Source organism: Panulirus ornatus, chromosome 16 (genome assembly GCF_036320965.1).
Source record: "Panulirus ornatus isolate Po-2019 chromosome 16, ASM3632096v1, whole genome shotgun sequence".
In the NCBI taxonomy this organism is placed as follows: Eukaryota; Metazoa; Arthropoda; class Malacostraca; order Decapoda; family Palinuridae; genus Panulirus; species Panulirus ornatus.
In genome coordinates this window covers 39,140,187-39,165,269 of record NC_092239.1, presented here as the reverse complement: position 1 = coordinate 39,165,269, position 25,083 = coordinate 39,140,187, and the positions used below count along the sequence as shown (strand labels likewise).

Sequence of the window (25,083 nt, the reverse complement as noted above, 5' to 3'; positions counted from 1 at the left end):
AGGAAACGTTCGACAGGAGCGACTGAGATGAGGAAACGTTTAAGAGAGAGGACTGAGAGAGAGAGAGAGAGAGAGAGAGAGAGAGAGAGAGAGAGAGAGAGAGAGAGAGAGAGAGAGAGAGAGAGAGGCGGCCGTTTGAACGACGCAACGAAGTTCTTGAGAACGTTTGAGTGAGGCAGCGGAAAGACATGTGGTGGATTCAGCTTCGTCATCAGAGAAGAGACGGGAGCGTTTGACAACAGCAGCAAAGAGGAGGTGGGACAATAGTCACTGAATGTAGGGAGGGAACATGAATGAAACAGCAAGGAAGGGAAATGTGATCAAAGCAATAGATAGAGGAGGAACCTTGTGACTGAGAATACAGAGAGGAGGAGGAGGAGGAGGAGGAGAATGAGACATGGAACTGAGGTGGATGAACACAGAGAAAGTGGGAACTTGCCACTGAGGAGAGAGAGAGAGAGAGAGAGAGAGAGAGAGAGAGAGAGAGAGAGAAGAGAGTGTTTGGATTAAGACCGTTTGAGTGAGTGATAAACGACTCTCCATCCTTTCGTCCAAACCATCAAGAGATCAGTATGTGCATTAAGAATGAATAAATAAATAAATATATATATATATATATATATATATATATATATATATATATATATATATATATATATATATATATATATATATATAATGATTTCAGAGACGTAAGAAACATTTTGAATGAAGATGCAGATGTGAGGTGAGAGGCTGAACGAACGATGAAGTAGAATCAAAAGCGAAACCAATAGAAGAAGCGGATAAACACGCGTGAAATGAAATTGGCGGAGCGGTGGGGAGCGAGGAGGCCACGGGAGTTAGGTAAGCCACAACAGTGAAATGGAGACGCGGTAAAGTGTGAGGAGAGATCGTGTACACCATTGGTGTTTGTGAGGAGTGTCATAATTACCTCGGTAGCAGTCGGTCCTCACACACAGGGCTTAATGATACACTGACAACCAGATGTGTACAACGTGATATATATATATATATCAAGTGCATTTTCCAGCTATGGAAATGGCTCCCGACTCTCTCTCTCTCTCTCTCTCTCTCTCTCTCTCTCTCTCTCTCTCTCTCTCTCTCTCTCTCTCTCTCTCTCTGTAGTTCTATCCAACCTCCAACATCCATCTTTGTGTGTGTCCTTTCTCTCTCTCTCTCTCTCTCTCTCTCTCTCTCTCTCTCTCTCTCTCTCTCTCTCTCTCTCTGTTCCCCTCACGAGACATGAAATCATTTGCATTTGTTAGAAGAATGATTGCTCCCTTTGCCCTGCCTTCAGAATTGTGACAGGACGGGGCGTAGAGTCAAGGGTTGTTGAATATATTACTTGCTAGAAACGTCGTAAATTCAGAAGCGGTAAAACACGAGCAAAAATTATGCCGCCGTCCCATTACAGTCTCGCATCTTTATGTGTTTATTTATGTGTGTGTGTGTGTGTGTGTGTGTGTGTGTGTGTTTGTACTTGTGTAAACGTACCTACGACGATATTCTACCAATAGGGAGGGCTAGTGCGTAGCGCCCACCACAGTAAAATTTAGAGTTACGAAGAATAAGTCATGTGAGGTACGCATTGTGAAGCGATATGTTGTGGAGGAGAGGTTGTATGTTTGTGATCTGAAGGCCTGCATCCCACATGTTGGTGACGCAGAGAGGGAAGGTATCTACCCTGGCCAAAGGAATGAAACATGACAGCCACTGAAGCACTTGGCTTTTAACGCTACCGTCTCTATAACCCACCCGATACCTAGGTGATTATGAGGTAGGATAGAGTTTTAGTTTTAGATAGTTGTAGTTACTCAGTTCGTTTTAGTTGGTTAGAATAAGTTATCTATTTCGTTATAGTTGGTTAGCTTTAGTTATCTATTTCGTTTTAGTTGGTTAGCTGTAGTTATCTATTTCGTTTTAGTTGGATAGCTTTAGTTATCTATTTCACTTTAGTTGATTAGTTTTAGTTATCAATTTCGTTTTAGTTGGTTAGCCTTAGTTATCTATTTCACTTTAGTTGATTAGTTTTAGTTATCTATTTCGTTTTAGTTGGTTAACTTTAGTTATCTGTTTCGTTTTAGCTAGTTAGCTGTAGTTATCTATTTCGTTTTAGCTGGTTAGCTTTAGTTGTCTACTTCGTTTTAGTTGGTTAGTTGTAGTTATCTATTTCGTTTTAGCTGGTTAGCTGTAGTTGTCTATTTCGTTTTAGTTGGCTAGCTTTAGTTACCGATTTCGTTTTAGTTGGTTAGCTGTACTTATCTATTTCGTTTTAGCTGGTTAGCTGTAGTTATCTATTTCGTTTTAGCTGGTTAGCTGTAGTTATCTATTTCGTTTTAGCTGGTTAGCTGTAGTTATCTATTTCGTTTTAGTTGGTTAGCTTTATTTATCTATTTCGTTTTAGTTGGTTAGCTTTAGTTATCTATTTCATTTTAGTTGGTTAGAATTTGTCACTTAGTTCGTTTTAGTTGGTCAGAATTAGTTATTCAGTTTCTCTTGCCTTAAGAGTTGTAACTGCTTTACATCGACAGAAAGATAGATAAGAATTGAATGAAAGACAAACTTAGCCTCTGAAAAATTCGCTATGAATAGCAAGAGCAAAATAGTATGATTAACATTCCCAAGGTACTTGTGTATTGACTGTGCGCCAATGACCAGTATCAAATAACCAGGCATCATCATCATCATCATCATCTGGGTTCATGTTACTCATGATTCAGGATGATGATGATGACAATCAACCGGTGTGTCTAATGTTTCTAGGGTCGAAGTTATTTCATTGCTCAGTTTCTAGAATCCCCCACAACCCCCCACCGAGAACTTCCAGCAAAGAAGTATTGTTTACCTTCCATCAGCTGATACCAGGTGCGGAAAGTTAAGCCAGACAGTCTACAGCAGCGGCGGCGTCTGGCGGCAAAAGAAAATGGAAACTCAATTTGAGGTCAATCCATACCTGATGTCAATTGGAGGTAGTTCACAACACGGACAATACTGGATTACTTGCTCAAAGTTTAAGCAACAGTGAGTCATGTGATAGCCTGAGGCTAAGGTCCATGAACCAAACGTATTAGGAATTTATTCCTTTGTTTATGAATCTATTTACTTATATTTGTCTGTCGTTTCCCGCGTTAGCGAGGTAGCACTTGGAACAGATGAAGAACGGCCTCATTTACTCGCATCTACTTACAGTGCACTGATACCAGATCCCACGGCTGAGCACTACAGAACCTTCCATGGTTTCCCCTGACCACTTCATCCGCTTTGGTTCAGACCATTGTTGGCACATCGCCCCCTGTATACCACGTCGGTACAATTCGTTTTATCTCCTGCATGTGCCTCTTGCATGTTCGGGGACCCCGGTAACTCAAAATATCCTTCACTCCATCCTTCCACCTGCATCTCAGTGCTAATGGTCGTTGATCCCACGTCTAACACCTGCATTCTCCTGTATCCTATCCACAAACAAGCCACTCAGCACACTCCAGTCAGCTCTCTGCTTACTACCACGCCTCCCTCTCATACCAACATTCCCACCACGATCAACACCATGAAGGTCTTCAAACGTTTCATTTCCTATACCTACAGTCCCTTCTTTTCTATTTACAGCCGGCGCATCGCATTCGTAGAACATGGATGGGACGACCACACAAGCAAATATGCCTGTCTTTGCCCCATACCACACTACACTTGTGCCCTCTCATCCACCCAGTGATTTATGCACAATCGTGTCCACTCCCAGTCAACTGGAACACTTCACATCATCCAGGTTCTTTCAGTTTTGATAAGCACTCGAACCAATCCGTCTTTCCTCCTTACTACGCCTCATAAACTTACTCCATTTACATTAACTCTCTGCTTATTCCTTTCACCAAAGCTGTATCATCCGCAAACAACAACTGACTAACCTTCCAAACCCCACCCGCTTGCTTACTTGTAGACCCGCCACTTTCTACAAGACCTTTACATTCTCATCCCTCAACACTCCATCCATAAACATAAAATAGCCATGGTTACATCACACACTCTTGACGTTAACCCGCCTTCACCTGGAATATCTCACCCTCTTCCTTTACTCTACACACAGACGTCTCCCTTCTCAGTGATATTCCTTCAATGCTTTTAGTACCTTTCTCCCACACCTATTTCGCGAATGTCTGTCGTCCTTATCATACGATTTCTCCAAGCGCATGAATAGGACATACAAATCACCCTCTCTAGATATTTGTTATATAAATTCTAAAAAGTAAGTATTTGGTTCACACATTTACTATTACGAAAGTCACATTGCCCTCCTCCTCCAGCTTGATGCTGTGTGTATGTATCACCCATTTGTTCACCAAACATACACTGAAAATCCTCACTAACGAAGCATCAAAGCTGCCGCCTCAATTCTTGGGAAATTCGACTGCAACCAAATCCACTCTAGCAGCTTTGCCACACATTATCTTGGGCAAATGTTTCACCATGTACACTCTTTTCACCGAACATGTAGTCATGTCTCTCTCGCTTCGTATACTTGCTCCGCATACTTCTAAGTCCAAACATTCCACATTTGATATCCTAACATTCAACAGTCTTTCAAAATATCCTCTCTATTTTCTCTTAACGTTTTCTTTGGCAGGCACCGCTCCCTTTTGTATTCCTCTCAATGACATCTCCATTTGTCGTGGTCGTCTCAAATTATCTACTTACTTCCAAAGAAATGTCGTGTCTTCCATAAAGTCTGCACACACCTTCTTATCTTATTTCTCATTTGCCCTGTTTATCTGCCCCTGCACCTTTCTTTTTATTCCTGCCACTTTCTCTTGTACATCAACCAGTCACTCGCACTCCTTCAGCGCAGAAAACGCTTCTTACATCCATTGCCTTCTTTTCCACTGGCAACCTAACTTCCTTATCCCTTCCCTCTACCTTCTTTTATTTTCAAATGTAACAAATGTAACTCAATACCTTCGAATCCTCGCCTACTCTCGTCGTTTTGTTTGCTGGGGGGAGAATCATCTGTGTGAGTATAGGTATCTGAAGTGTTAGGCGGGAGTCGGTTCTTATCTTCACCCGGAGGTTGGTTGGTCGTTGGTTATCGGATGATTTACATGTAAAGGGTCGGATGCTTCTCCTCAAGGGTCTGATGCTTCTCCTCAAAAAAAAAAACTGATTGCCGTGCATATTGGAGGGACATGCATTCTGCAGCCCGTATTTCTGATTGAAATATCGACATCTTATTAGCTAATAGATATTCTATTTCCATAAAAGAGAGTCTACAACTTTCGAACAGGCACTTAAGCTCGAAAAGTTTGTTATTATTCTTGAGAAAAACGTTCTTAAAGAGCTCATATTGCGTGAAATACAGTCGAAAATCATGCAATCTCTCGGGGATCGAGAGAGTCTTACATCACCTCGGGCGTATCGCATGAACGAACGAAAAGAAGTTGAAAGTGAACGAGAGGGGAAAAAAAACTGCGAGTCAGTCGTAAAATTCTTGAAAAGTTTGATTAGCTTTAAAGATTTTGAGGGGAAGATCCCGGACCATGGGATATTACAGCCGTGATGCATGAACCACAGGAGAGAGGTGAACCTTAGTGCATTCGGATAAGAAATACGATATTCAGAAGACTTACGTCATTCCTAGTGCAGCTATTATAAGTAACAGGGTTCCAACACTTTTTTTTCCCCTGTATTCACGATAGATTTCAAGATGATAGAACAAGCGCCTTATGAAATGCGCACTTACTAGAATGGACGAGTTCAGACACCATATTCCATTCAAAAAAGGATTAATCTCTTGTGTTTCGATAGTTTACTCTTTTCTAAACACACACACACACACACACACACACACACACACACACACACACAGGCCTTCGTGGTGCACTGGCTAGCGTTACTGACCATGAATCAGCTCGGCCCTGCTTCAGTTCAGACTCGCTTGGGTTCTAATCGTGGGCGTGGCTGAAGTCCCACAGTCGGCCCAGACGTTCATCCTCCCTTTGGGGCTGGTCGATACATGGTATAAATGATTTTGGTGTCTTATTTATGTCCTTCTGGCAGACTAGGGGGTGTGTATGTATCATGTTGTATCTTTCGTTTCCTTTTTTGAAGTAGAATCACTCAGCTAAGCTGACCATTGTTGACTGTGTACATTGATGGATGACTGGATCCCCCCCGAGTGTTTAAGGCTTCGAGGGAACCAAGGGCGTTCCATGCTTGTATTGCCGTCGAGATCTCGGAGTTGTCTGTGGTCTGTATCTTCGTTGTCTTCACGTCTCGGCCAACACCTTTTGGGCTACTGCTCCCGGGTGTGAGCCGATTCTCTCTCTCTCTCTCTCTCTCTCTCTCTCTCTCTCTCTCTCTCTCTCTCTCTCTCTCTCTCTCTCTCTCTCTCTCTCTCTCTCAACCCCCCTCCCCCCCTTTTTTTTACACTACTTCTTGCCACGTTCTTAATCACCAGCATGTTTTCCCCTCGGCTCGCAAGGGGACTCTGCTGGATCTCGTGTGACAGACGGGACAAGATAAGCTGCGTATGATCAGCTTATGTTACGCTTACCTTCGAACGAAGCCGTAGATGATCAGCTTGTTTCTCCCAGCTGAGAGGATATGCTGGAGAATTGTTCCAAGAGTAGTTTACATTTTGATGGATAAATTCCTAGGAGAGAGAGAGAGAGAGAGAGAGAGAGAGAGAGAGAGAGAGAGAGAGAGAGAGAGAGAACCAGGGTCGTGATGAACGGCATTTATGTTCCAAAAGTTTGGCCATATCATCATCATCATCATCATCATCATCATCACGAGTAGCTAACGCGGTGGAAAAATGATGATAGACTCGGTAAAAACCGTGATGAAAATTTTGATTCACACGCTAAAAGGCTCTCAACGGAGAAGCATCATGAAATAGCCATTAAAAGCCAGTATAATGAGTTATATTAACACTAAACAGCGGAAATGGGAAAAACGATATGAATTAACCATTACAAAACAATTTGATGCCAATTTTGAGTAAAACTAAATGGCTACCTGAAACCATATATATATATATATATATATATATATATATATATATATATATATATATATATATATATATATATATAGACATTATTCTGGAAATATGTTTAAAGAAACAGTTTGACATCAAACTTACAGTTTAGCTAAACATTATAATAAAACCACACTTACACTGTATACATATACAGTATAAGACATCGCTCTTGCAATATTTGTAAAGAAACAGTGTGATAAGACATCAAACTTATGCTATCTTTAGATATATATCTTATTAAGACATCAAACTTATGCTATCTTTAGATATATATCTTATTAAGACATCAAACTTATGCTATCATTAGATATATATCTTATTAAGACATCAAACTTACGCTATGTCTAAAGAAACGTTACAAGACATCACACTTACGCTATCTTTAAAAAAACACTATGATAAGACATCACACTTTACGCTATGCTTAAAGGCACGGAAAACTTGCTTGCTAAGTAACTGGGGTTTGAGTATATTCTTATACATACGATGACCTTGATATTCTCATTTCATCATTAGAACAACAGTAATATTCTTAAAGATTTTCCCTGGCTTAGGAGGACACTACAAACATCAGATGATCTGAACCATGCACTTATAAAAACATACACCTCCACTTAGTATTTTCGAATAGTATACTAGCTGGAACTACCTAATATTCATACTTTATTTTACCCGGGGTCACCAACTTGAACTCCATTTCATCAACGAATATCCACAATCCGTCACGTGCCTTCATTTCTCAGCATCACATACACACACAAAAAAAGGCTGAAATCCAGATAACCAATATCTTCTAACGAGCTTTTCCCCCTCCTAATTATTTGGATGGCCTTCAGCTGTGAATGTAAGTATCATAAGTAATGAATGAGTTTACTGGAGAATAGGCAGCGCCCAGAGATGGGACGTCAATTTGAATAGTAATTGATTCAATTTACCGGCGTAGCGTCGCATAAAATTGTACCCTCGAAATTGTGGGTTCATCACACAGTGTTTCCTGGTCGCTCTGGGAGCTCTGGAGTGGCTAGTTACAGCCTCGCGCTGTGGGTGGAAATGTGAAATTTCGGTATCGAAGCGAAGTCGTCGTTAGGCACTGAACGTGCGTATGTAATGTGTGGGTTTTTGCCGTACTCGAGAGAGTGTCCTTGTGTGGGTGTGTTATTTTTCGAGTGTGTATGCGTCTGTGTGTTTTTAAGTGTGTGTATGTGTGTATGTTTTTATGATTGGATATAGGTCTGTTTTAAGTGTGTGTGTGTGTGTGTGTGTGATTTTTTTTGTTTAAAATTGATTACTTTGTTAATTTTCATTGTGATTTTTTGGGAGAGATTTACAGTCGTTGCTCCGTCTCTTAACCCTATATGTATATATATATATATATATATATATATATATATATATATATATATATATATATATATATATATATATCCCTGGGGATAGGGGATTAAGAATACTTCCCACGTATTCCCTGCGTGTCGTAGAAGGCGACTAAAAGGGGAGGGAGCGGGGGGCTGGAAATCCTCCCCTCTCGTTTTTTTTTTTAATTTTCCAAAAGAAGGAACAGAGGGGGCCAGGTGAGGATATTCCAAAAAAGGCCCAGTCCTCTGTTCCTAACGCTACCTCGCTAACGCGGGAAATGGCGAATAGTTTAAAAGAAAAAAAGAAAAAAAAATATATATATATATATATATATATATTATATATATATATATATATATATATATATATATATATATATATATATATATATATATATATATATATATACACTTCCTATATCCCGCTAGATGATGTCCATATATATATGTGCGTGTGATCACTATTTGTGGGCTGTGGGAGGAAGTTTTACGCTCTTCTTGTGTCGTTTCTTAACCTTGTGTATATGTACCATATCCTTAACCTTTTGTGTGAGTGCGCACACACACACACACACACACACACACACACACCAGGTTAAGAAGCCAGGTGCTCATTTGTCGATATGCCCCGAACGTAGGACGAACACCTGGGTTGGGTGCGGCCCAGCTGCCTCGCGAACTCTATCCCCAATGGGTCCCGGCCCCGAACTGTCCCGTGCTGACTCATGGTCAGTAACGCTAACCATAATACCACGAAGGACCGTGTTTATCATTTCTGCTGTCTGTACCAGCGCTTGTGTTTTCTGTTTGTGTTTCTGTGCATTTGTGCGTTATACATTTTTTTTTTCACGCAAACCGCAAACTACAAGATCACAACAACTTAATACACTAACTACCATCCTGACATTGGAATAGTGAAACGATGGTTGGAACCAACTCACACCCTCGGTATGCCCTGGTTACAGAGAACAGCCGATGAGAAAAGAGTTGCCGCTCTTACCTACGAGTGATCAACACTGTGCACCAGCACCATACCATTCCCACTGTGTTAGGAGCATGTGTTCACCAGCCGTCCAAGAATGTACTGCCGTCCAGAATGAATGAGTGCTGAAGGAATGCGCAATAAAAAAAGCACCGACGTCCTTCGTGTCCACAGCAGCTGCTTACGGAAGTGCGACCCTCCTGTCTTAGTGCTGAAGTGATGATCAGAATCATCTTACACACTACGTGTCAGTCAACTGTGGACAGCAGCCTCCCCATGGAAGTTCTGTTGCCTTCCTGATTAGAAAGATGAGGTGATGCCTGGAACCATCTTACGCGCTCCGTGACACGAATGATAAAGATGCTTTTTTATTTGATTAAGACAACTTAACCGGGCTAACTTATCATTTTCCCTTACCTAACACTTACTCTATCTCCCTTTTCTTGCCTTTTGTTTCCACATCATTTTGAATCTCCTCCCACTTATTTTATTTTTTCGTTTATTATTTCAGTATAAGGGATAACCTTAACCACTAAGAGGACCTCCGTGGTATTGCTGGCCGTGACGCATTCACGGGCAGTCCAGGGGGTCAAGTCTGTATCGGTTCGAACCCTGGTCTCGGCGGACGGTCCACTCTTAACCTATATGTTCATCCTTCCCTGGAGGCTGATCGATAAAATGGGTACCTGGCTTAGACTAGGATATATATATATATATATATATATATATATATATATATATATATATATATATATATATATATATATATATATGCTTATGAAATGGTATTGATTATGGCATTTCGTTGCCCGTGCCGTCACGGCAGACAGTAAAAAGAAGAAAATGGTAAAATGCGTCAACTCTCGCCTGTATCAACTCAGCCTCCAGATTTAACAGCTTTACATTTGGGAATGAGAGTATGAGCATCAGACACCATTCATGCCCGCAATAACCCGGTCCTTTTGTGTACAGTGACTTCTCTCGTTGGGGGGGGGGAAACTATAACCAAAGCCTCGAATACGACAACTCGTATAGAATAGAGATTCTAATCCTCTCACCAGAGACAGTTAAACCATTTCATAGCACCAGAAGATTTTACGAAGCCACCGTTATAAACCTTAACTCTAGCCCCATAGAGAACCACAGCCGTGGAAGGTAGACATTGATGTCAGATCCGATGGTTTTCTCCCTCCCGTAAAAGGAAATAAAGACGCCACAATAACACGAGAACATTGATATTCTATGGATTCTGCGATAGTCTTTTTTTTTTTTTTTCTAACCCCCCTCCTCTCTGGCAGCTTGGCTATAAACGTACATGCAGGGAGAGAAAGCAAACAAGACAGTCGGAAAGGAAATTTGCATGTAAGGCGGGTGCGTGGGTCCGTGTAAAGAATTCAAATGGAAGGAAGAACAGATTAAGTTTATGGAGGTTGTTAATAAGAGTAATGGCGGCCGTATTGGGGGGGGATCGGAGACACACACACTGGAAACAACGTTATAGACGACGGCGTCACTGTGGCTCCAGGAAGGAAGGCATAGTAGCGAGCACTACTTTGTTTTGAGGAGGGAAAAAAAAAGAAAAGACTGTCGCGAGAGAGGATAAAGAAAACGGTTCTTGCATTTCGGATCCTTAGGACAATGTTATGCAATATTTGAATATATTCTCATGTCCAATAATCTGCTCTTCATACAGAATCAAGGATAAGATATGAGTTATATTTTGAGAGAGATTTACATATATCAAGATGACTGACTCTCAGTAGAGAGCATCAATGAGTATAGAATTAAGATACCGATGTGGAACGTGAGATTAGGTGAAGCCTCTGAGCATTTCGATGAAGGGCCGTAACGCTATATGAAAAGATGATCATCAAGGTTATGGAGATGAGGCGTTGCACTGCCGGGTTAGAAGAGAGGAAAATGGACGGAACTGAATGACATCAGGAGGAGGAAATTAGTGGAAGTCTAGAGCCTAGATCTGAAGAACGGGAACTTGAAATGAGCAAAGACCAGGAGTTTCTCATCTGAGGCAACTGCAAAGAGAGAATGAAATGAGGTAATGAAATAATGGAGAATATCATTTCATGCGTGATTACTTGAGAAATGAACATTGTCGAAGGGAAAGACTGCATATGAAAGAAATTATCATCGCTTGTTGGTTATATGATGTTAGGAAAGGTTATATATATATATATATATATATATATATATATATATATATGGGATGGCGATATATATGGGTGGGGATGGGAATGAATAAAGGCAGTGTGAATTGTGTGCATGTGTATATATGTAGGTGTCTGTGTGTGTATATATATGTGTACATTGAGATGTATGGGTATGTATATTTGCGTGTGTGGATGTGTATGTATATACATGTGTATGGGGGTGGGTTGGGCCATTTCTTTCGTCTGTTTCCTTGCGCTACCTCGCAAACACGGGAGACAGCGACAAAGCAAAACAAATAAATAGAATATATATATATATATATATATATATATATATATATATATATATATATATATATATATATATATATATATATATATATAATCGGTGAAGAGAAACATGTAATAGGAAAAGTTGAAGCTTTTTATCACTTGCATTTAAAAGGGCTGTGAAGCAGGACCAGCGACGTAGTAATAGTGTAAAGGATTACTGAAGTTTAGCAAGAAACTGTTTCTCAGAGACGCAGAACATACGGGCAGTCCCATCACAAAAGAAATTAGAAAATACTCTTCTATAATATTCATACCTCCTTTATCCACCCATGTTATCGATACTGTCGTGAGATACAAAGATACAAGTCTGCTTCCACACTTCAGCGAGATAGATTCGTGTAGTCACAGTTAGGCTATTGGTGTAGAAAGTGTTGCAAAAGCCCAGGCAGAGATCATACATGGATTAGAACTGCGATTGAAATGTGGCTGTGGGAGGAAGCGGGTTGCGAAGCGACACCCGAAGAGCTCTAGAAACGAGCAAACTACTCTGGGAACTCAAGGGGGGTATGTAAGGGGTTGTTGACGAGGAAGGACAACGTCGCCGTAACTCCCGTCAGAGTTGTGGGCGTCCAAAAGTTAAAGCGGAAGAGTGAAGAAGGATATTTAAGGAGGCAGTGCGTCTCCTGCCGCAGACATACGTTGGTGTACAGCATAGTGAAATACAGGGAGGAAGCCGGAACAAGTTATGTCCATGATGAGACGTTAAGGAGAGCGATGGTGAATAGAGCCAAAAGCATGAGATAGACGAAAGTAATATTGAAATAGAATATGGTTAATCTTATCAATTACTCACATCTAGGCTTAGGATCACATAACATTCAAGCGTACGTTAGGGTATACACGTACATGTTCCTCAAACAGCTAAACTTTTTGTGTCGTTTCGAAAGGAAAATTTAACATAGGGAAGTATGAGGCTTTTCCAAGATCATAAATGAGGGAAAGAAAGAACAGTCTGGAAATATATCCGAAGAAAAACAATGCATTAAACAAGAGAACAGCTTTCTGGTATTGTGGAGAGGGAGGTTACTGCTCGTGCCTTGTCAAACTCTTGAAGTTCCTATCAAAGGATTCGGAGCTTCGAGCATGTGTTGAGACACTTATATTTTTCTAGGATATCGATGGCTGTTAGCCCCTCAAGGCCTAGTTCCTGCCTGGCCTGCCTCTATTAAAGATTTGGCGTGTAAATCTTAGAGTTTGTGGTGGACTGAATTATCATGTTGACTGATATGTATGATTCAATAATCATATATATATATATATATATATATATATATATATATATATATATATATATATATATATATATACACACACACTGTATATCGATCATTTCATTCATTATCCAACATGTAGACATTATCCAAAAGAAAATATAGATGAAGGGATTTTGAATTATACATCGAAGCTGTCAAGTTGAAACTTTAATATATTTATTTCTGAACGATTTCCCTAATAGTAGACTTTCTCTGATCCTAAGGTGTGTTAATAAGTCTCTCGTCCTTTCAGTTAGATCCTCCTATCTGGATATCAGCTGATCCTCACATGTTTGTCGACAGTTTCTCTTCCTATGTCTTTCTCCACCTATGAAGCTGCCGCACTCTGATTAAACCTATGAATCTGTATACTTCTGCAGCTCTCGCATCCACCCTGAAGTTAATTTTCCATAATTCAAGTGAGTTGTGCGAGGCAAGACATCCACCCCCCAGATCTTCGCTTTCCCAGCTTTTACGTAATTGAAGGAAATAGTGAAAGATCCCCGGACAAGCGACAGAGTCTTTCGAAGAGAAAACAAAAAGTTTAGCAATCGCACCAAGTAAGGCATTTGCCTCGTTCTGTTTGTGATGTAAACGCATGTCATACTGAAGTAAGAAAAGTCCAAGAACTTGGTAGGATATGTATACAAGCCAGGCGAGGAGAGGAATTAAAGAAAGAAGGAAAAGGATATTGAGAAGCGGTAGACGAGTTCAGTCTTTGTAACTGTTCAGAGCTAACATGGTCGTTTCTCTTTAACTTCATGCGAGGCTACATCGCCTGGGTGGAGATGGTACCATTTTGAAAAAGATATCTAATACTTCGTCTCATCGTATTTGATGTTGTAAGAAGGCTATGTAAGACTGGCTCTTCTTACTGGGAAAGTCTCTTTTCATTAAATCTATTGTGGATGTTTCTTAACACAAGCTGGGAGTCTGATACAAGTTGTGGACCACGCGATGTAGAAAGGACAGTGATGCTGAAACGAAATGTCACAGTAACGTGCATGAAACGTATGGATTCGCCCTACTTTGTGTTTCATTCTGGTACGTCATATGCTTTCTGACTTGAGTGAAGTAAGTTTATGTATGAAATTTCATTCTTTTTGTGGTAAACATGTTAGCATTATAGATTTATTATTGTCCAGCTAAGATATATATATATATATATATATATATATATATATATATATATATATATGATGACAGAACTAAAGAACAATCCACATGCATGAAAATTAAACGAACTGAAACTTACTCAATGTTAGCCGAGACTGCTATATATGCGCTGATCAAGGCATATACATATACAGTTTATCGACCAACCCTTAAGGGAGGATGAAGGGCTGGGTTGACTCTGGACCGTTTGCCCGGAATAGGTTTCGAACCTATGCTCTCGACCCTAGGTGGCCCGTGATTACAGCATCACGGTCAGCGACGCTAACCGCTGCACCACAGAGGTCCCTGCTATCATTTTTCCTTTTTTGCGTAGGAAATCCAATAACTTTGACATGTATATATTCACTTTGAAGTACACAGGAGTCCAGTAACTAGAAATAGTGGTATAAATCCGCTAGGGGGAAAGATTTCACAGGCAGATGTGGGGAAAGACCACCTTAAAACAATGGACTGATAAAAACTTGGACCTTAAATTATGGATTGATACAAACGTGGACTTTAAGATATGGATGAACAAAAACTTGGTCTTTGAAATATGGATTAATAAAAACTTGGTCTTTGAAATATGGATTAGTAAAAACTTGGACTTTAAAGTATGGATTTATAAAAACTTGGACCTTAAAGTATGGGTTAATAAAATCTTAGACTATAGAATTTGAATTAATAAAATCTTGGAGTAAGTTGCATTCTGTTGTCCTAAATGTTAAAGCAATTGACTTTGAAATAGAGACTATACAATCATTTCCACCAGGTATATCATTTTTAATTGGCTTGAAATGAAAGAGCGTTTGGTTCTCGACCCGTGTCCTCGTTACAGGTTAACAGAACGTCTGTTACCTATTCATTTCCGGTTTTGATTCTCTCTCTCTCTCTCTCTCTCTCTCTCTCTCTCTCTCTCTCTCTCTCTCTCTCTCTCTCTCTCTCTCTCTCTCTACCTCATCCTCAAACATACACCTACTGAAACAAAAGTTATTTGCGCCCACAAATCCGTTTAAAATGACTCTACAGACTGTCGTCTACCACCTCTAATATCTAAACATCCATCAACCACTTTTTTATGAGAAGGGAAAAGAACAAAGTCTCGAAGCGTTTTTGTTAGAAAAAAGGAACAAAGTCTCGAAGCGTTTTGTTACTTTTTTGGCTTCGAGGCCAAGACAGTATTCCTTACTAGATGAGGCGCGACGCCTCCCTCTTCGTCTGTCATTGAGCGCCCCCTTCAGCATCTACGACCGAATTCAAGATGAAAGTCTCAAAGGCGCGTTGCTGTCGCCCTCTCTTGACATTTACGCTTCACTTGCCCGGAGGTGTTTGCATACAGGTGACGCGGCCCAAGTTATAGAAGGGGGAGGCTCACCAAAAGAAAACGATGTAGGGGTGCGATAAATTTCGTCAGTCAGACGGTAATGCTAGATCATGGTGGTCATGGGTCATTTCACTCCACACTGTAAACAGGAATGTTGCTGCCATCGCCCCACTCAGCATGCAGGGTATACGAGCATATCCTTTAGCTCTAACGGATCATGATGTTTACCAGAGGGAGGCTTCGGGGTCTCGGGGTAAAGGGTGAGAGATGATTCTGAAACGGAATTCGGTGAGAAGCCGTGCAAGTGAGAGCGCTAGACGGTAAAGATAGAATAAGAGAAAGGGAGGAAGAGAGAGAGAGAGAGAAGACGAAATGCAAGATAAAAGATTGTACATGGAGAGGAAAGAGGATATATTAATGCCTATTGGTTGCAAACATCGAATATCGTGTGATGTGTGTTCCCCCGCCTCATGAAATAAGTCCCATTGAAGAACACGAAAGAGAGAAGTACTCTTCAGCGTCCATAACCAACTGAACCCGTAAAGTCCTGCAACTTTACTCAGTTTAGCATCACACCGGAGTGGCTGTCATTGTCCACAAGCTTCTCGCAAAAATGAAATCAGGTAACTCTACAGGACCAGTGTTGAGAGTGTCGTAATACACTATAATATCAACACCTCAAATTACAATCTGTGCCTAATGTTGCCTCTGGAGTATCCTAGTTAAATGGTCAAATTACAGAGTTAAAGAGTCTTACTGTAGCATCCACTGCCCCTAACGAGTAATGAAGGAATTCATAGCGGGCTTAGTTATTGAACACAAGGAATCTATAAACGTTTGCATATCGTATATCAGCCAGACTGTGAAATTCTCCTCGTAAACTTTCTTCACTCAGTCAGGAAGCACAAGACGTATCCAAGTTGAAATCCCTTGATAATACGTTTCAATAACTCTAATGGGTGGTTGTGGAACATTCGTCTCTCTGAATCATCTTTTGTGAAACTTGGAATAGAACTCACAATAGACTTCCGGGAATAGAACTCACAATAGACTTCCGCCTGTTCTTAAGAAACTTCTACAATAGATCTATTGGAAACGAATTCTTATAGTAGAGTCGGCATTAAGACTCTCCATCACGGCATCAAATAAGAGGAAACTTGAAGTATTGGGTTGTCTCAAAGTATATGGCAGCAGCTCATTTAACGATGTAACAGCGCATGAAAGAAAAGATACACGACAATCTTAGCTGTGACCATCGTTAAGAATGTCTATAGCTGTGTTAGCTGTGAGCATCATTGAGGATGTTCAATGCTGTCGTAGCTGTGACATCGATAAATGTTTATAGCTGTTTTAGCTGTGAGCATCATTAAGGATATAGCTATCGTAGCTGTGACATTGTTAAATGTTTATAGCTGTTTTAGCTGTAAGCAATTGAGGATGTTTATAGCTAACATATCCTTTTTTTCATCTTTACTTCTATCTTTATTACAATTATAATGTTTGGCTACATGCCCGAGCAAAATTTCAGACCTTGTTAGATTTCATATCCGTTTCAATCGCATATAAAACTACAGACCAATAATTCACTTGTGTGACTGTGTGAAACATGCCCTATTTTTCTTTCGAAAGCTTTGTTCTTTGGCCTCTTAAGCAGCCTTTCTTTCAAGTGAGTAAATGTTATGTTAACGAAGTCCTGGCAAGATGTCTTGCAACACAGAACTCTCTTGAATTATGGAAAAATTACCTTCGTATTGATGTTTAAGAATACATAAATGAGCATGGTAAGTTAGAGAGTCAAAGTTTGTAAGGTGGAGAAACTTGTAGGAGGAGTGACTGATGGACATTAAGACAACTGAGGCTGTATTGATAGCTAGGTTGGTGGAATTGACTCAGAGACTTATAAAGATAGCTCAGTATCAGTCACCTATAGATTGACTGATGAAGTAATTGCTTAAGAGAAACGAGTATATGTACATCAAGAGATGGGAAGACGAGACAGGTAAGTGAATTAAACATGTTGAAAGTTATAGTCTGATGTGCACATAACATATAATACCGTATAGATATATTAATCAAAATATCATCTATAGGATTTTGACGCATAGTTTTATATACGCATTATCATGCATATCAAGTGATACATATATGTGAATAATGAGGGTTGTTGAATGATATATCGCCCAGGGAATATTCACCTGCAAGTAAGGGTCGTATAACAACAGATGCTAATATTCAGATTTCTTTGTTAGGAATTTGATAAAGATAGACTGAAGTGAGTCTCTGATGCCATGAAGTTTTTTGTCTAGTAAATCAGATTTTTTCTTTTTCAGTCCATTTTATTGTCTCTCTCTCTCTCTCTCTCTCTCTCTCTCTCTCTCTCTCTCTCTCTCTCTCTCTCTCTCTTTTGGACGATTCTTGAAGAGCCTCATGTTCTCTTATCACAACTTTTAACTCTTGAAATGATACAAAGATATCTAACTCTTTGACACGAATATGTTGAGCCTGTTTCCATTTGCCTCGCTGTTGTATATCCCTCTGGTTAGCTTTTCCCTCGATTTTCACCGAGCATTTTGTTCCGTCTCCTGCTTGTGGCTCCATTCACGAGCACTCCTAATGTCTTATCATGGGAAGAATTTGTTTCCCTCCTCCTCCATGTATTTCACTCTGCTGTGTTCCTATATATATATATCTCTGCGGCAGGAGACACACTGCCTCCGTAAATTCCCTCTACGCTCTTCCACTTTATAACTTTTGGACGCCCATAATTCTGGCGGGAGTTCCTGCCACAGTTGTCCTCGCTCGTCAACAACCCCTACATACTGCGAGTTCCCACACTGGTGTTGTTGGGCGTAGTTCTGAATGCCCTCAAATGGCAGTTGTATATCAGTTACGTTTCAAGTCCTTGCATTTTGTTCCTCATTTCATTTTTCAAGTTGTTATTCACCAGAATATTTCTGTGTCTATAACGAATACGTCTTAAAATGTTTATTTCAAACGGTATATCATATATGTTATAATTTACATCGTGGAGAAAGATAATTGCGTTCGTGGGTTTTATGTCATATGCATAGCTCACCTGGCATAAATACTTCAGAGAGGAAACACATTATAAGGAAGAGTATCTAAATGACACCATTTCGCTCTGTCGAGTTTTCATAGGTCATTGACGGACAAAAACCAGAACGGTAAAATGATGAGGAGACATTAGCAAGAGGAAGGGGAGGTGTAGGGGTGATTTGACAAGTGATTGGGTGGAAATGGAAGAGGATGAGTGAGGAAGGGGAAGGTGTAGGGGTTAGTTTAGCAGGGAAGGGATAGCCGAACGGAAAGGATGGGTGAGGAAGGGAGAGGTGCAGGAATAATGAGAGGGAGAAGTACAGAAAGGGAATAGCGCGGGTGGTTGAGAGAGGTGTAGGGATAGCCAAATGGGAAAGTTGTGGAGAACGGAGCAAGGTGGAACAGAGATCAAGGAAGTAGTGAGAGTGTGAGGGACAGAAACAAAATTTGGAAAGAGAGGAGGATCGGTGCAAGAGAATGTAAATCGTAAGAGAGAAGTGTGGAAAGAGTGAGTAAGGCGTAAAGGAGTGAAGGAAGAGAGAATGATTAGGGAAAAGGTTACAGAAAAGAAGGCAGTGACGAGGGAGGTAGGGTGTGTGAAGGAGACAAGGGATGAACTAGGATGGTATGGTTGAGGGTACGCGAGAAAAGCGAGGTGGGGAGGAAGAGGAACAGAAGGATCCTACGGCTGGCAGCAGGGGTGGTTCTGCATACAAAGTGTTAAGATTTGGTTATAAATTTGTCAAAGATATGTCGCTTGATGTTTCTGTAATATTTACTCCCTTAATTATCTGATGGTAATAAACACAGTTTTATTCATCTCTTGAGCAGCTCGTTGTGTGAGGAGCTAGTGTCAAACAGAGGAACGTGCAATGGATGGTCATTATCGTTTGGGTGATTACGTACTGCTGATGGTTTGGCGGCTGGGCAATTGTTTGGTGCTGATAGTGTTCGTGGATGCGTGTTTAATGTCGCGTTGCCTTGCCATTATACTCTTGTAATGGTAAATAGAAGCCGACTGCAACTCGTTAGCATTTACCGTCCATCAGCCTAAGAAATATATAGGTCTAGCTTTTTTGCTTTGAAAACCAGCATAACGTTAACGTAATTCACGTAAAGCAGTCAGTCGTTCACGGACTGAATCGCTAACTTTCCCAATGAACAGAATAAGGAGATCACACACCTATGACCCTTTGTGAAAACTTACACATATACCGCATTTCAAGCGGACATCTGCTTGAATAGTTGTAACTCATTTTGCTAATCGTTCGTCTGTTTCTACTGTCCAGAATTTCAGCTCGCTTCCCACACCTGACAGTTGATCATATAGTCAGTTGTAGAAAACATTCGTGTGGTCAGCTCCCGTGATACATTCTAGTGATTTATAGACTACAGTCCTCGAAGTGAATTGGACATATCTTGATGAGTTGTGGTCAATTAATATGAGTTCTTTATTCATGCACTATAATCAGTAACTGCTCCAACCTCCACAAGCATCTACAACTTGGTTCACACGATGTTGCAATGAACTGAACAAGAATGCATACATGTATCGGCCGGCGTCACACGATGTTGCAATGAAATGAACAAGAATGCATGCATGTATCCTGCCGACGTCAGATCTCTCTCTCTCTCGCGACACCATATTCTCAATGCCCTGGTGACTACCTCCTGCCTACTCGCTAGCATCAACATCATGAACCATCAACACCTCCCATACCACTCACAGACGTCGCATCTACAACCTGTTCGACCCTGAATCTTTATCGAACATCGGCTCCTCTTTAACCACAGCGATCTCCTTCCTGTCATCCTGCCACCACTGTTGTCGTCTCCAATCGCCCAACATCACGGTGTCACTGTCTCTCTCTTTCACCATCACCACCGCCACCACCATCTACACTTACCACCGTTGCCACCACGCCAGTGCCACTACCATGCCTACCGCCGCGAGCCAGAGACTACCAACGCCTTCAGCAATATATTACAACCGCAGCCATCACCATCACCACCATCGCTGGGATGAGTGGCACCATCACACCATCATCACCACCAAACCCTCATAAACACCGCCACCACAGCCACCAGCATATGCTCCCAACACCACATCGTCTGTAAAAAAAAACATAAGCTTCTCTGCGCGCCCCCCACTTAGGCGCGCGTAAAGTGATCCACAGCGGTCTGGAGTATTACCCCCCCCCCCAGGCTTCACTGTTTCTAGTCCCACCAGCCGCCACCTCTCTCTCGCCAGCCTAGAAGCAGGTAATTTGATGCCCAACGCCTTGTAGTATTTTCTCTGTAGATCTTATGATTTCCCCTTTGCTCTCACCACCATTTTCATATATCGATTCGCTCGCCCACAACCTTTTCATGGTTGTTACGAACATGGGACGAGGTCGCATTTGTTTGACAAATTCTACAAAAACACCACTCACCCTTGACACCAGTGTACTGTGGAGGCTCCATACATTTCATCGATCATTCTTTTACCAAGTCACATTCATCTTGATTTTGATATGATAGCGATTGACGACCATGTCAAAGGGCGTGAAGTACCCACGCATTCCCCAAAGATGAAGACCTTTGAAGCTATTTCACAGAAATTCTAGTTTCGCCTTCGGAATATTAGTATTTTTGGATATTGTTTTACAAATCACGCGCCCTTGAACCCTTAAAGGTAAATATTACGCCAGAAACATATTCTGAAACACTATAATCAATTCGCTGTCATGCCGACGATGGTGAACGAAATTGAACCAAGAAATATTATATATATATATATATATATATATATATATATATATATATATATATATATATATATATATATATATGTGTGTGTGTGTGTGTGTGTGTATATCTTGGTTCAATTTCGTTCCCCATCATCAGCATGACAGCGAATTGACTTTGGAGCTAATAACAGCTAATGATAGCTGACTTATTGTTAAGAACATGCTCATTCTGTGACCCAAATGTGCAAATGATCAAAACAAGTGATGTTGGACATTTGTTACAATAGTTTCCACTCTAACCATATAGTGGCTCCAGTGGTACAATCTTCTCATATAGTGGCTCAAGTGCAACCAGCTCGTAAAGTCTTCGTTTCTACACTTCCTTCGACGGCTCACGCACTTTTCTTCACACCATAAGCTATCTATCATAGTTGTTGCTGCAGAACCCTTGACAACTCGCGCACTCACTTCAACCGACATGTGTCTCAAGGTCTCCATACCTCCTCCCCTTACGGTCCACGCACTCTATAAACCGCCCGTTTTATCTCATAGATTCTGTTCTTCTCTTGAAGTTTCACACACTCTTTAACATTTGTGTTTACTCATCCCAAGATGTCTTGAAAAGATCTCGAAACCCACTTCAATCATGGGAGAGACTGTATGAAAATAGAAGACTTATGTTAATCCTTTGAGTGCATGTAATTTGTTGACAAAGTCAGGCTTGCCTGATATCTTAAGCGGAAGATATTGCCAAGAGCAAATTAGAGTTAGTTTATCATGTAATTCTTGAGTACAGTTAGGAAGGAGGTTAGTACATTAACGGTTGGTTAAAGTTATATGAGCAATATTCTGTGTTTTTCTTTTTAAGGAGATTTTGCAACAAATAGCAGTGCAGCTAAATGGGTTGTCAGTGATTATCTCTCTTATTTACGTACATATTGCAATAGGATCACAGTGATATGCATGATCTATTACCCTAACACACACACACACACACACACACACACATATGCGCTTTTCTCAGCAAATGTGCTGATAATCATTACCAAAATCAAGCCTTATCAAAGAGACTAAAACCAATTGCATCAGAGTTCAGCAAAAATGCTTACAGCTCTTGCTATATCTGAATATTCTGTATGCAAACCTTTTGATTCGTATAGCCATCTTGATATCCTTTAAATTCGTCGGTACAGTTACGTGTGGACGTGTGTGAATGATTGAACTGTCTTGTTGACCATTTACAGAACCAGTCCGACGGTGGCTAGGCAGCGAATGATTCGCCGACGTCCAGTGTGGGAGGAGCTAACGATGATCTAAACACCAGGTGGCCAGAGCGTTACACCATTTCTCTGTAAAGGGACAGAAGTTACTACTCTCTATTGTCATTAGGCCTCTGGCCAACCCGCTGCTTCTGGCCAGCAGAACACGGAGGAGTCGGAGTTGTGTTGTTTGGTGGTGAAGGCGATAAGTTTGCGTGTTCCTTTGTTGCATTATCACGGTAGAACTTCTTGGGCAACGTTGTCTTAAGTGTGAGGTGTTATTTTGACATGGTGCCTTACATACAAACATCGAAAATTGATTATAAAAAGTTGAAAGAAACGTAAAACGACGAAACGGTTGACAGTACAGCAACTCTTAACGCAGCAAACTCGGGGACATTGGAAAGTTGAATGAGTAGTGTGCAGTGCTTCGAACGAGCTGATTCCTTTTCGTCGACGTGGAGGAGGAGCGGAATGAATGTTGGGGGTTCACTGAAAACTTGTTCAAAGCAATAGAAACGTGTTGTCAGCCCCTCGGTGACAGTCGTAAACATTTGAAGCAAAAGAAGTAGGGCAGTTCAGCCGCTGTTGCTGCCTGATACACACACACACACACACACACACACACACTACTCTGTGTTCGGTGAGTTCGTTTACAAGTGTTAAGTAATGCATGACAACCTTGTTATACTTCCCATTATGTGAAGTTCGTTTGTCCTGAATTACACCATATATATATATATATATATATATATATATATATATATATATATATATATATATATATATATATATATATATTATCACCAGGATGTATGACTTGACTCAATTATTGACAATGCCTGTGAGGGTAAGTCGTGGATAGCAAGCATGTCGTTTGCGCGAGGTAACATTTCCAATGTCCAATCATCCTCATACTTTTTCCTTACTTAACGTCTAATAACCGGTCAAATAACGAGGGCAACGCAGAGGCGAAGATTAAAATAGATCAAATGGTTAACACTTGAAGGATTGCAACATATGATATAGAAAGTGCTTAGCATGTCTTCCCTTAATTTTGATCAATGCGACCTCTCAGACCACGGTATTTTAGTCTTCGTTGCTCAGTGGATGTCTCCTCCCTAACCAGCAGCTCAGATGTGCAAGTTCACTTAAGCTCTGCGCCGCGATGACCTTTTGAGTATTGTAATTCATAGTCAGTAGTGAAGTGTGTAGGGAATAGAATGAGTGGCGTTGCGAGGTTTGGACACTATATAGTCTATTCTACGATCAAATAAGGTGGTAGCGGCGATTATGATTATTAAGGAAGATGTGGGGTTTATGAACGTAATACTAGATTAAACACTTGTTAAAAAAATGTTAATGTAACGTATGAAAGTATCACCAAACCTCTCCTAGTAGCCGAGATTTTTGGATGAAAACATACAAATATTCACATAATTTGCTGAGGAACGAGTGGAGTGGCTGCTAGTTAGGGGAGTTGGGTGGTCAGACATCAGTTAGGGGAGTTGGGTGGTCAGGCATCAGTTAGGGGAGTTGGGTGGTCAGACATCTGCTCTCTCTCGTATATTTGTTTGCGGACACGAGCGTTGTTTACTCGTTGGTGGTGTGTTCAACCGTGCCTAGATGTTCTTCACACATTAATGATTGCATGTGGTACACATTTTTTGATAGACGGACCACGGTTTAAAACTATTGTTGAAACAGGAATGAAATTTTTATAGTTTTCTCTGGGGTGCTGGGCAGACAGTAATTCTTACTGGGGTTACTAGGAGGTTAGCTAGGTTAAGGGAGACCAGTGGATGGTGCCTGCAACTAGGGTAAAGTATATACTTAATGTTCTCATTACTTCAACCTCACGTTTCCTCCTTAATTCGAAGTCCTCCCTACTTGTAGCGTTTTCATATTTGTTCCTTGTGGATTATTCGATTTAATCTATTGGAGTGAAGCTGTTGCAGTCGTAGATTTATCCTCTTACGCTGAATTTCGAAAAAATTCATCTTGTTTTCTTAGGTTGATATTCGAATAAAAACATTTTGTTTTCCCGTATGTAAGAGCTTTAGTTGGATCTGTCAGATTTTCAAGTGAACGATTCAGTACAATTAAGTAAAGTGTGGAAAGTGTGTGAAGTACTGTTTCACTGAAGATTGCCTAACAGTAGTCAGAGGGTAAATCATTCGTCCAGGTACATTGTGGGAGGAGCTAACGATAATCTAAACACCAGGTGGCCAGAGCGTTACACTACTTATGTGTAGAAGGAAGAAAGTTACTGTTCTGTCTTGTCATAAGGTCTCTGGCTATACCGCCGCCTTTGACTCGCCGTAACCCTGTGTGTGTTGTTTGGGGTGATGGGAACAGGTCACAGTGGGTAAACTGGGGTGGTGAGTAAACATGGGGGAAAGCTTCTGAGTTTCATTCACCAATTTGAT

At 40.8% G+C, this 25,083-nt stretch overlaps 1 long non-coding RNA gene across 2 annotated transcripts in view; it reads left to right on the top strand.

The window, feature by feature from the left end:
* Positions 1–25,083, top strand: part of LOC139754260 (uncharacterized) — a 452,598-nt gene that overhangs the window by 255,085 nt on the left and 172,430 nt on the right. The window contains exon 1 of one of the 2 annotated variants that reach the window (XR_011713860.1): positions 22,753–23,297. The exons of the other annotated variant lie outside the window; for it this stretch is intronic. This is a non-coding gene — a long non-coding RNA (uncharacterized lncRNA). Of the gene's footprint in view, positions 1–22,752; positions 23,298–25,083 lie in introns of those variants that run through there. 2 annotated transcript variants of the gene reach the window in all.